Source organism: Ovis aries, chromosome 16 (assembly GCF_016772045.2).
Source record: "Ovis aries strain OAR_USU_Benz2616 breed Rambouillet chromosome 16, ARS-UI_Ramb_v3.0, whole genome shotgun sequence".
In the NCBI taxonomy this organism is placed as follows: domain Eukaryota; kingdom Metazoa; phylum Chordata; class Mammalia; order Artiodactyla; family Bovidae; genus Ovis; species Ovis aries.
This window is the reverse complement of record NC_056069.1, coordinates 22,804,934-22,817,072: the sequence shown is the minus strand read 5'-3', so window position 1 is coordinate 22,817,072 and position 12,139 is coordinate 22,804,934. Positions and strand designations below refer to the sequence as shown.

Below are 12,139 nucleotides of genomic sequence, written 5' to 3'. Positions count from 1 at the left end.
AAAGTTCTTGATCCTCAATTGTTGTTGTTCAGTTGCTAACTCATGTCCAACTCTGCAACCCCATGGACGCCAGGCTTCCCTGTCCTTCACCATCTCCTGAAGTTTGCTCAAACTCATGTCCATGGAGTTGGTGAGGCCATCCAATCATCTCATCCTCTGTCACCCCTTCTTCTCCTGCCAATCTCACTCAATAAACCTGCATTATTGTTGCCTAATGTGTACCAGACAATGTGGTAGGGGCTAGAGCAGGGAGGAGCCTGGGGGAACCAAGATAAGCTCTCTGCCCTCAGTGGGTTCACTGTGCTGTTCCTCATTCTTTTCTGAAGGAGGCAGACTGGCAATAAGACTTCTGAATAAGCAGTCACAAGATCAGAGTTTGAGACTTGGTTCCACCACTTGCTAGCTATTGACCTCTCCTTGCTTCAGTTTCTTCATCTGTAAATTAATGGTAATGATACTCTGGCAACCTACCTCACAGAATTGTTGTGAAGACCAAATGAAATTAAATATGAAAAATCATTGCAAAGTATTATGCAAATGTGAGCATTATTATAATCATGGGTCACAGTGAAAGAGCTATTAGATTTCTAAAAACAATACTACCTCCAACATGAACAATAAGAACTACCCGCAGCAACTCCCATTTTCTAAATCCCCTAAAATCAGCACATAGAAAAAGTCAAGTCTGCTTTCCTTTAAAGGCAAGGGTGTATCATAAGTATTTGGGTGACTCTAGTGCCAAGAGCACAGTAAGTACTCAAATATATTGAAAAACAAAATTGCTATGTGGTTCCATGGTTAAAATAGACAAAACGGAACCAAAGAGGCCACTCTGGCCACTACTGGTAGGAAAACGGGGCTCAGAATCATACATCTTAATGGTCATGATCAACTTGTCTTCTTATATAATTATGCAATTATGTCAGTAGTAATAGTAAATTCGAAACTGTTTTCTGTAGACCAACTATAAGCCAAAGAGTTCCTCCTCCTGTCTCCCTGCATAACAAGACTCATTGCTAAGAGCTTTGAATGTTGCTTATGTTTCACCAAGATTGTAAAATCATAGTCAGTAGCCTATAAAAAGGCTCTGAGAAAAGTACAGAACCATGACTTCTTAGATAACTGGAAGCTAGCTTAATAGGTATAAAGTTTAAGGAGGAAAAGGATTCAGAGTCTAGATTGGGTAGGACCCAGCACAGAGACTCAAGACATACATCAATTTCTGGGGCTTTGATTTCCAAAATGATGATAATGGGTGGAGCTGTAGTTAGGGTTCCACTTTTCAGCCTTATGCAAATAGCTTAAATCTGCTCATCTATGTTTTCCAAATCTGAAGGCAGGAGGAGAAGGGGACGACAGAGGATGAGATGGTTGGATGCCATCACCAACTCAATGCACACGAGTCTGAGCAAGCTCTAGGAGCTGGTGATGGACAGGGAAGACTGGAATGCTGCAGTCCATGGGGTCACAAAGGGTCGGACATGACTGAGCGACTGAACTAAACTGAACTGCAAACATATACAACATCTTTCTCAGTATACCACAAATACAACAAAAACAACAAATATCCCTAGGGCCCATGAAAAGTGAATGGGAAAGGGAATTTTAAAAAATAATACTTATTCACTTAAGCCAGTGCAGAAACTGACAGGGAAAAATATGGGGAACAGAGTTGGGAAAAAGTACAAGAACTTGGTTGGGGGCAGCAGGAAGCTGGCCTAGAATAAAATTCCCTGCATGTAACTGTGAAACATACACCTGTAGTTAGGGGTCTGAGTACAGAATAGACCAAGGAATCTTTATATGGACTTGACAGAAGCAAAAGATATTAAGAAGAAGTGGCAAGAATACACAGAACTATACAAAAAAGATCTTCATGACCCAGATAACCATGATGGTATGATCGCTCCCCTAGAGCCAGGTATCCTGGAGTACAAAGTCAAGTGAGTCTTAGGAAGCATCACTGTGAACAAAGCTAGTGGAAATGATGGAATTCCAGCTGAGGTATTTCAAATCCTAAAAGATGATGCTGTGAAAGTGCTGCATTCAATATGCCAGCAAATTTGGAAAACACAGCAGTGGCCATAGGACTGCAAAAGGTGTTTTCATTCCAATCCCAAAGAAAGGCAATGCCAATGAATGTCCAAACTACCACACAATTGCACTCATCTCACACACGAGGAAAGTAATTCTCAAAATTCTCCAAAGGAGGCTTCAACAGTACGTGAACCTAGAGTTTCCAGATGTTCAAGGCAGAGGAACGAGAGATCAAATTGCCATCATCTGCTGGATCATGGAAAAAGCAAGAGAGTTCCAGAAAAACATCTATTTCTGCTTTATTGACTATGCCAAAGCCTTTGACTGTGTGGATCACAACAAACTGTGGAAAATTCTTCAAGAAATGGGAAAATGAGACCACCTTACCCATCTCAGGAGAAATCTGTATAAAGGTCAAGAAGCAACAGTTACAACCAGATATGGAATAATGGACCAATTCCAAATTGGGAAAGGAGTACATCAGGCTGTATATTATCACCTGCTTATTTAATTTGTATGCAGAGTGCATCATGAGAAATGCTGGACTGAATGAAGTACAAGCTGGAATCAAGAATGCCAGGGAAAATACCAATAACCCCAGATATGCAGATGACACCACCCTTAGGGTGTGGACAGCAGAGTAACTAAAGAGCCTCCTGAAGAAAGAGAAAGAGGAGAGTGAAAAGCTGGCTTAAAAGTCAATATTCAAAACATGAAGATCATGGCATCTGGTCCCATCACTTCATGGCAAATAGACGGGGAAACAGTGGAAACAGTGACAGACTTTATTTTCTTGGGCTCCAAAATCACTTCAAATGATGACTGCAGCCACAAAATTAGAAGAAGCCTGCTCCTTGGAAGTAAAGTTATGACCAACCTAGACAGCATATTAAAAAGCAGAGACATTACTTTGCCAACAAAATTCTGTATAGTCAAAGCTATGGATGACTCCAGTATTCATGCACGGTTATGAGAGTTGGACCATAAAGGAAGCTGAGCACAGAAGAATTGATGCTTTTAAACTGTGATGTTGGAGAAGACTCTTGAGAGTCCCTTGGACTGTAAGGAGATCCAATCAGTCAATCCTAAGGAAATCAGTCCTGAATATTCATTGGAACGACTGATGTTGAAGCTGAAGCTCCAATACTTTGGCCACCTGATGCAAAGAAACTGACTCACTGGAAAAGATCCTGATGCTGGGAAAGATTGAAGGCAGGAGGAGAAGGGAACAACAGAGGATGAGATGGTTGGATGGCATCACTGACTCAATGGACATAAGCTTGAGCAAGCTCCGGGAGTAGGTAATGGACAGGGAGACTTCGCGTGCTGCAGTCTATGGTGTCACAAAGAGTCAGACACGACTAAGTGACTGAACTGAACACCGTATAATAAGTCTGTGTACCCTCCTATGGCCAACAGTCCAGCTACATGTGTGAAAGAATCTACCACACCCTGCCATCATAGCACTAAAATATATTAGAGCATCTGAGAAGAACTCCCAAATAGCAGAAACCCAGAGTATGGGTGTGGGTCAGACAAAACAGGTGGCCCTCACAGGCTTCTCACTTCCCTTGTTCAAACCCAGCTTATTTTCCCCTCTACCACTCTCCACAGGACATATTTTAAAAGGAAAAATTATCTTGAAACCAAAGATATTCACTTACACTTCAACAAAGTTGATTGCTTTTTGAGGGAACACAGGAAAAGAAACATAAGGAGAAGGCAAAGGAAGCATATAAACAGACCTTGCATCAGACCCCAAATAGTTTCAAGTAGAAGGAGGACTTTCAGAAATATTCTTACCTCCTCATTTCAACAGAGGCCAAAACAACTAAATGTGCTGAATCAAAGCTCTGGTCAAAGAATATGCCTGCATAGGCAGGCCTCTTCTGGCCAGCCCTGAATCCAGCCTCTCCAGACCCAATCATCTTACCTGGGGTCCCAGATCTCCTCAGGATGGCTTGTCAACCCCTCGTTTTACAGGTGAAGGAAGAGGCAGATGGTGAAGACTTGCCCAAGGCCCCAGACCTGGTGAATTATAACCGAGATTTTCCAATACCATCCACCTGCTCTTGCATGCTCATGAATAATGTTTTTGTTTTATTTTTGCCTTAGGAGGGACCTGGCTTCATTTTCCAAAGAAACCAACTCACCGATTACCAAACTGTCAAACCTAGAGGAGGGATTTGCCATTATTTTTCAAATCTCTGCACCAAAAGTACACCTAACACAATACCTTAAAACTGTTTCCAGGAACAGATCTTGTAACCAAATAAAGTTTATTCATGAAGGAACACATATGCACGCAGCAGATCGTTCCATTCTGTCTGTTGGCCTTCTCCCTTCTCTTTATCACACGTCCCTGGCTCTGGGATTGTGTCATGGCCAGTCATAAGACTAAGGATGTGTTAAGCTGTTGTGTTGACAGATATGTAGAACACTAGTTTCACAGTTTGGCCCTATGTTTCAGTTGATACAAGTAACATACACATACTTTTACTAAGAAATAAATATAAAGCAGCCAAAACCAGACAAGTTCTAGATCACTGGGGCTTGAAACCCAAGCCTAAGATGGTGTTCCTATTTGGAATACAGCCCAAGATCCTCTTCTACCCATTGTCCCCCACAATGTTGTTGTTGTTCAGTCGCTCAGTCGTGTCTGAATCTTTGCGACCCCATGGACTGCAGCGAGCCAGGCTTCCCTGTCCATCACCAACTCCCAGAGCTTGCTCAGACTCATGTCCATTGAGTCCATAAGGCCATCCAATCATCTCATCCTCTGTCATTCCCTTCTCCCTGCCTTCAATCTTTCCCAGCATCAGGGTCTTTTCCAATGAGCTGGCTCTTTGTATCAGGTGGCAAAAGTATTGGAGCATCAGCCTCAGGATCAGTCCTTCCTATGAATATTCAGGATTGATTTCCTTTAGGATTGACTGGTTTGATCTCCTTGCAGTCCAAGGGCCTCTCAAATATGGATCAAGTGTCCTCACCAATCCAGGCTTTAATCCTCCTGTGGCACATGATCAGTGACTCTTTCTCACTCCTCTTCTGAAGATTTCTGTGTTGTGAGTTTGGAAACCCTTTCTTCCACTATATAATGTTCCTCTTCTAGTCATTTTGTCTAAAACAGAGTGTGGTTCTATTCCTTAGTGAACTCCTCATGTACTGGTCTAAGCCTGAACTTCTACTTCTCTACTCTGAGCCCCTCTATGAGGCATCAACTCTATTTCCTGACCAGAAGCAGAATTTCACTCTTCCCCTGTTCAAAAGCTCCAAAAAGCTTTAGATTCATTCACAGAATCCTGTTTTATGTACCTCTTTATTTTCCTGGGCTCCAAAATCACTGCAGATGGTGACTATAGCCATGAAATTAAAAGACGCTTGCTCCTTGGAAGGAAAGCTATGACAAACCTATACAGCATGTTAAAAATTAAAAAAATACCACTTGACCAAGAAATGTCCATATAGTCAAAGCTATGGTTTTGCCAGTAGTCATGTATGAATGTGAGAATTAGACCATACAGAAGACTGAATGCAGAAGAATTAATGCTTTTGAACTGTGACGTTGGAGAAGACTCTTGAGAGTTCCCTGGACAGCAAGGAGATCACACCAGTCAATCCTAAAGGAAATTGTCCCTGAATATTCATTGGAAGGACTGATGCTGAAGCTGAATCTCCAATACTTTAGTCACCTGATGTGAAGAACCAATTCATTGAAGAAAACCCTGATCCTGGGAAAGATTGAAGGCAAAGAAGAAAAAGGTGGCAGAAGATGAGATAGTTAAACAGCAGCACCAACTCAATGGCCATGAATCTGAGCAAACTCTGGCACAGTGAAAGATAGAGGAGCTTGGCATACTGCAGGTTATGAGGTCGCAGAGAGAAGAACATGACTTAGCGGTTGAACAACAGCAAGAGATTATCATTAAATGAAGCAAGTCAGGAAAAGAAAATATCATATGATATCACTTATATCTGGACTCTAAAACCACAATACAAATGAACTTCTTTACAAAACAGAAATGGACTCCCAGAAAACAAACTTATGATGACCAAAGGGGGAAGGGGAGGGGAGGGATAAATTAGGAATTTGGGATTAACATATATACACTAGTATATATAAAAGAGAGAAATAAGAAGTACCTACCTACTGCATAGCACAGGGAACTATATTAAATTTCTTGCAATAACCTATAGTGGGAAAGCATTTGAATTTATAAATATATAACTGAATCACTTTGCTGTATATCTGAAAAGTTTTAAACCAACTATGCTTCAATTAATACATTAAAAAAAACTACTGTCATATCAGCATTAAAACAGATAGATCAAGGGAACAGAACAGAAAGCCCAGAAATAAACCCATGCCTGTATGGTCAACTAATTTATGAAAAGGAAACCAAAAATATACAATGGGAAATGACAGTCTCTTAAAAAAATAGTGTTGAGAAAACTGGACACCACACATAGAAGAATGAAACTGAGCCGCTATCTTATACTATACACAAAATTTAACTCAAAATGGATTAAATATTTGAATGTAAGACCTGAAACCATAAAACCCCTAGAAGAAAACATAGGTGGTAAACTTCTTAACATCAGTCTAGGCAATAATTTTTCTGTATTTGACACTAAAAACAAAGGCAGCAAAAGCAAAAATAAACAATTGGGACTATATCAAACCAGAAACCTTCTGCACAGGAAAGGAAACCAAGAAGAAAAGGAGAAAGTATTTGCAAATCACATATTTGATAAGGGGTTAATATCCAAAAATGTAAAGAACTAATACAATAGCAAAAGATCTGAATAGACAGTTTCGCAAAGACATTCAGATGGCATACATGAAAAAATGCTCAGTATCACTAATCATTCAGTTCAGTTCAGTGGCTCAGTAGTGTCCGACTCTTTGCAATCCCATGAATTGCAGCACGCCAGGCCTCCCTGTCCATCACCAACTCCCAGAGTTCACTCAGACTCACGTCCATCGAGTCCGTGATGCCATCCAGCCATCTCATCCTCTGTCGTCCGCTTCTCCTCTTGCCCCCAGTCCCTCCCAGCATCACAGTCTTTCCCAATGAGTCAACTCTTCACATGAGGTGGCCAAAGTACTGGAGTTCAGCTTTAGCATCATTCCTTCCAAAGAAATCTCAGGGCTGATCTCCTTCAGAATGGACTGGTTGAATCTCCTTGCAGTCCAAGGGACTCTCAAGAGTCTTCTCCAGCACCACAGTTCAAAAGCATCAATTCTTCGGCGCTCAGCTTTCTTCACAGTCCAACTCACATCCATACATGACCACAGGAGAAACCATAGCCTTGACTAGATGGACCTTTGTTGGCAAAGTAATGTCTCTGCTTTTGAATATGCTATCTAGGTTGGTCATAACTTTTCTTCCAAGGAGTAAACATCTTTTAATTTCATGGTGGCAATCACCATCTGCAGTGATTTTGGAGCCCAAAAAAATAAAGTCTGACGCTGTTTCCACTCTTTCCCCATCTATTTCCCATGAAGTGATGGGACCAGATGCCATGATCTTCATTTTCTAAATGTTGAGCTTTAAGCCAACTTTTTCACTTTCCTCTTTCACTCTCATCAAGAGGCTTTTTAGTTCCTCTTCATTTTCTGCCATAAGGGTAGTGTCATCTGCATATCTGAGGTTATTGGTATTTTTCCCAGCAATCTTGATTCCAGCTTGTGCTTCTTCCAACCCAGTGTTTCTCACTAATCATTAGGGAAATGCAAATCAAAAACACTATGAGACATTACCTCACAGCTGTTAGAATGACTATTATCAAAAAGACAAAATAAGTGTTGGCCAGGATGTGGAGAAAAGGGAATTCTTGTCCTATAAGCAAGAATCTAAATTGGTACGGCTGCTATGGAAAACAGTATAAAAAGTCCTCAAAAAAAACTTAAAATGAGCTACAGTATGATCCTGCAATTTCATTCTGGGTATTTACCCAAAGAAAATAAAAGCACTAACCCAGAAAGATATATATAACCCCATGTTCATTGTAGAATTGTCTACAATAGCCAAAATATGGAAACACTCTAAGCGTCCACCAACAAATGAATGGATGAGGAAGATGTGGAGTGCATGTGTGTGTATAAGAGTTGCTGAACTCCTGCCATTTGCAAACTCATGGATGGAATGCAAAGGCACTATGTTAAGGGAAATAAGTGAGACAGAGTAAGACAAATATTATACGCTATCACTTATATGTGGAATCTAAAAATAAAGGAAGTTCATGGATCTAGAGCACAGGTTAGACCATATGGAAGTTCTATTTTTAGTTTTAGATGTATATCAGAGAAAAAAATAGAAAGGATACATGTACCCCAATTTTCATTACAGCACTGTTTACAATAGCCAAGACACGGAAGCAGCCTAAGTGTCCGTCGACAGATGAATTAATAAAGATGTGGTACATATATACTGGGATGGCCAAAAAGCTGGTTTGAGTTTTCAATAAGGTTTTATGGAAAAGCCCAAATGAACTTTTTGGCCCACCCAATACAGTGAAATATTACTCAGCCATCAAAAAGAATGAAATAATGCCATTTGGATGGACCTGAAGATTATCATAATAAGTGAAATAAGTCAGAGAAACACAAATATCACATGATACGGCTTATATGTGGAATCTAAAAACAAATGCTACAAATGAACTTATTTACAGACTTAGGAAAAGAACTTATGGTTACCGGAAAGGAAGGGTAGGGGGAAAGATTGGGAGTTTGGGCTTTACATGTATATGCTACTATATTTAAAATACAGCAGTGACCTACTGTATAGCACAAGGAACTCTGTTCAATATTCTGTAATAAGCTAAACAGGAAAAAAATCTTTGAAAATTGATAGACATATATGTGTAACTGACTTATTTTTCTGTATACCTGAAACTAACACAACATTGTTAATCAACTATGCTCCGATATAAAATAAAAATTAAACAAAAAAGAACAGATTGTGGTTGTCAGAGGTGGGGTGTGGGTAAAATGGGTAAAAGAAAGCAGAAAGTACAAACTTACAGTTATAAAATAAATCATGGGAATATAATATATAGCATGGCAACTATAGTTAATAATACTGTATAGCATATATGATGGTTGCTAAGAGAGTAAATATTAAAAGTTCTCATCAGAAAAAAAATTCTGTAACTATGTTTGGTGACAGATGTTAACTAGACATAGTGTGGTGATCACTTTACGATATATAGAAATAACAAATCATTATGTCGTACATCTGAAACTAACACAAAGTTGTATGTCAAGCGTATTTCAATTAAAAAAAAAAAAAACCAGCAACTGCTATTGGAGAACCAGAACTTCCTGCTCTAGTAACCCTCTAAGAAACTGCATAGAACATTTCTCAGAATGAAGGTAAGGAAGCAGGGTTACTTATCTAGCCAGGCCTGTCCCTCCTTGGCTGAGGGTTGCTCCTCAGGCAATACTCTTGGCAGTTGCAGTCTAATCTGCCTGCTTCCAAGCTCACATTCACGGTCAGAGAATACCCACAGGCAGAGAGAAGCAGGGGCATGCCCATTTGTGCAGGCTGTCCATAGCTGAACCCTGGCACATCTGCTACAAAGATGGTTGTTGCTGTCCCTCAGAGTTCCCCCTTCTGTATGATCTTTCAGATCCAACTTCATTTAAGATGTATTGAATGCCTACATTACATAATGTACCAGACTGGACCCAGGTGAGTACAAAGATATATAAGATACAGTTCTTCCACACACAGAACTACATATCTAATACATGAGAAAAGCAGAAATATAAGTCACCATAGAATAAAGTAGAATATGAGAAATGTTGTATTGGAGCCACAAGCTATGAGAGCTAGAGGAAAATGAGATTCGTGTTGACTAGAGGGAAAAGGCTATCAGTGCAGTTTTCCAAAGCCAAAATATTTTAAGCATATGCTAAATCGACAAACATCCAATTCCCACCAAAAGCAAGAGAAGGAACATTCTTTCACAGGGCCCTAAAGCCAGAAAAACAGCAAGAAAATTAGAACCATTTTATCTCAACTCATAGAAGGAAATAAGTCACATACTTCAGTATCACCCAGTCTCCTAGATGCATTTTAAATGAAATCACAACAGCAAGATAGTCCTTCTGCTTCATATTTAATTGTCCATTTTTAGTCTGTTGTCATGAGAAGAAACACAGTATTGACAGTCTTCATGAGACTCTCAAACTCAAGGAATGTGCCTTTATCCTGTTTTCCCTGCAACAGGCAGTTACTTTCCAGGTCCCTGCTATTGACAGACAATTTTGGAATGAAGTTGAACCAGACCTCAGCAGTTTTCCAAATCCAGGTGAAGAAACTGGCTGACTTCAGCATGAAAGACAAGGGCTGGGGAGCAGAAGGTGGATGGATGAGTCAGCCCCCATTCGTGGAAAGCAGAGGTTTTGTTAGGAGAATCTCAAGCTTTCATTTTGTGGTATTTGGGAGCTTAATTCCTTGCTTCTAATTAGATGTCTGAACTGTAATCACAAAGGTATTTCACAATTAGTTTCTTAGATCTGTAAGAGGTTCTATGAATAACTTAAGTGAGGGGAAGAAGAGGAGCCATGTGGGGAAGGGACAGAAGGGGGCTTCAGGAAGCTGCCTGCCGACTAGGTGTCAGAGATGTCACAGCCCAACTCCAATATCCAAATAATATCGATGAAGAAGTGTTTGAATGAAAGCCCGGGGTGGCGGTTCCTTGTTGTTTTTGCCCAGGTCCTGCTTTCCTGACTCTTCTGGCTTTCCTGCTCTAAAGCAGAGACTTATAACAGCTGGAAGTTTGGGGACAGAGCTAGAAGTAGCAATTGTACTATCACAACTCAAGTTCTATGTGGCTATGCCCTTGCCACCATCTCAGATGCCAGAGGGCAACAATTGGGAAGACAAGGTTCTATGGATCTGTGGAAAAATAGCAGATTGAATCTGCCCTCTCTAGCTACGACTCCTTCAGTGTCAGCTGAGAACACTGGGGAACACTTCCCAGGATTCTCTCCTTTGATCTCTAACAGAGAGACTCAACAGCATTATCATGCCCAAGCCAGCCACAATCCAACCACTCTATTACCAAAAGGAGCTCTTGCCTAATACCACCATATACTATCCAGGGGTACTGAAGACTGTATGTTTTCCAGAGGGAAGAATAATGCCATATTCAGAAGTTCCAGTCCAAAAGAAATTGGGGTCCTGAGCATTTCCCCAAGTGTGCTCTGTGATTCAGCTACACAGTGTTACTTAAGAACCACAACAGAACAATCCCTAGTAAGGATAAGTTCTAGATGGTTGGAGCCTGATTCCCAAAACCAAAGTCCTAGATTACTGTAGTTTGTGATCCAAGCCTGGCTTGCCTCCTTTCATGTGCTCTTAAAACATTTTCAGGTGAAGAGTAAGAATCAGTTCAGTTCAGTCGCTCAGTTGTGTCTGACTCTTTGCGACCCCATGAATCGCAGCACACCAGGCCTCCCTGTCCATCACCATCTCCCGGAGTTCACTCAGACTCACATCCATCGAGTCAGTGATGCCATCCAGCCATCTCATCCTCTTTCGTCCCCTTCTCCTCCTGCCCCCAATCCCTCCCAGCATCACAGTCTTTTCCAATGAGTCAACTCTTTGCATGAGGTGGCCAAAATACTGGAGCTTCAGCTTTAGCATCATTCCTTCCAAAGAACACCCAGGACTGATCTCCTTCAGAATGACTGGTTGGATCTCCTTGCAGTCCAAGGGACTCTCAAGAGTCTTCTCCAACACCACAGTTCAAAAGCATCAATTCCTCAGCGCTCAGCCTTCTTCACAGTCATACATGACCACTGGAAAAATCATAGCCTTGACTAGACGGACCTTAGTCGGCAAAGTAATGTCTCTGCTTTTCAATATGCTATCTAGGTTGGTCATAACTTTTCTTCCAAGGAGTAAGCGTCTTTTAATATCATGGCTGCAATCATCATCTGCAGTGATTTTGGAGCCCAAAAAAATAAAGTCTGACACTATTTCCACTGTTTCCCCCATCTATTTCCCATGAAGTGATGGGACCAGATGCCATGATCTTTGTTTTCTGAATGTTGAGCTTTAAGCCAACTTCTTCGCTCTCCTCT

At 40.8% G+C, this 12,139-nt stretch overlaps 1 long non-coding RNA gene across 1 annotated transcript in view; it reads right to left on the bottom strand.

Annotated features, from left to right (window-relative positions):
* The window catches only part of LOC121816805 (uncharacterized), a 60,405-nt gene extending 56,094 nt beyond the window's left edge, over positions 1–4,311 (bottom strand). Inside the window, exon 1 of the long non-coding RNA XR_009596715.1 lies at positions 3,971–4,311. This is a non-coding gene — a long non-coding RNA (uncharacterized LOC121816805). The remainder of the gene's footprint in view (positions 1–3,970) is intronic.
* Between the last annotated feature and the right edge of the window lie 7,828 nt (positions 4,312–12,139).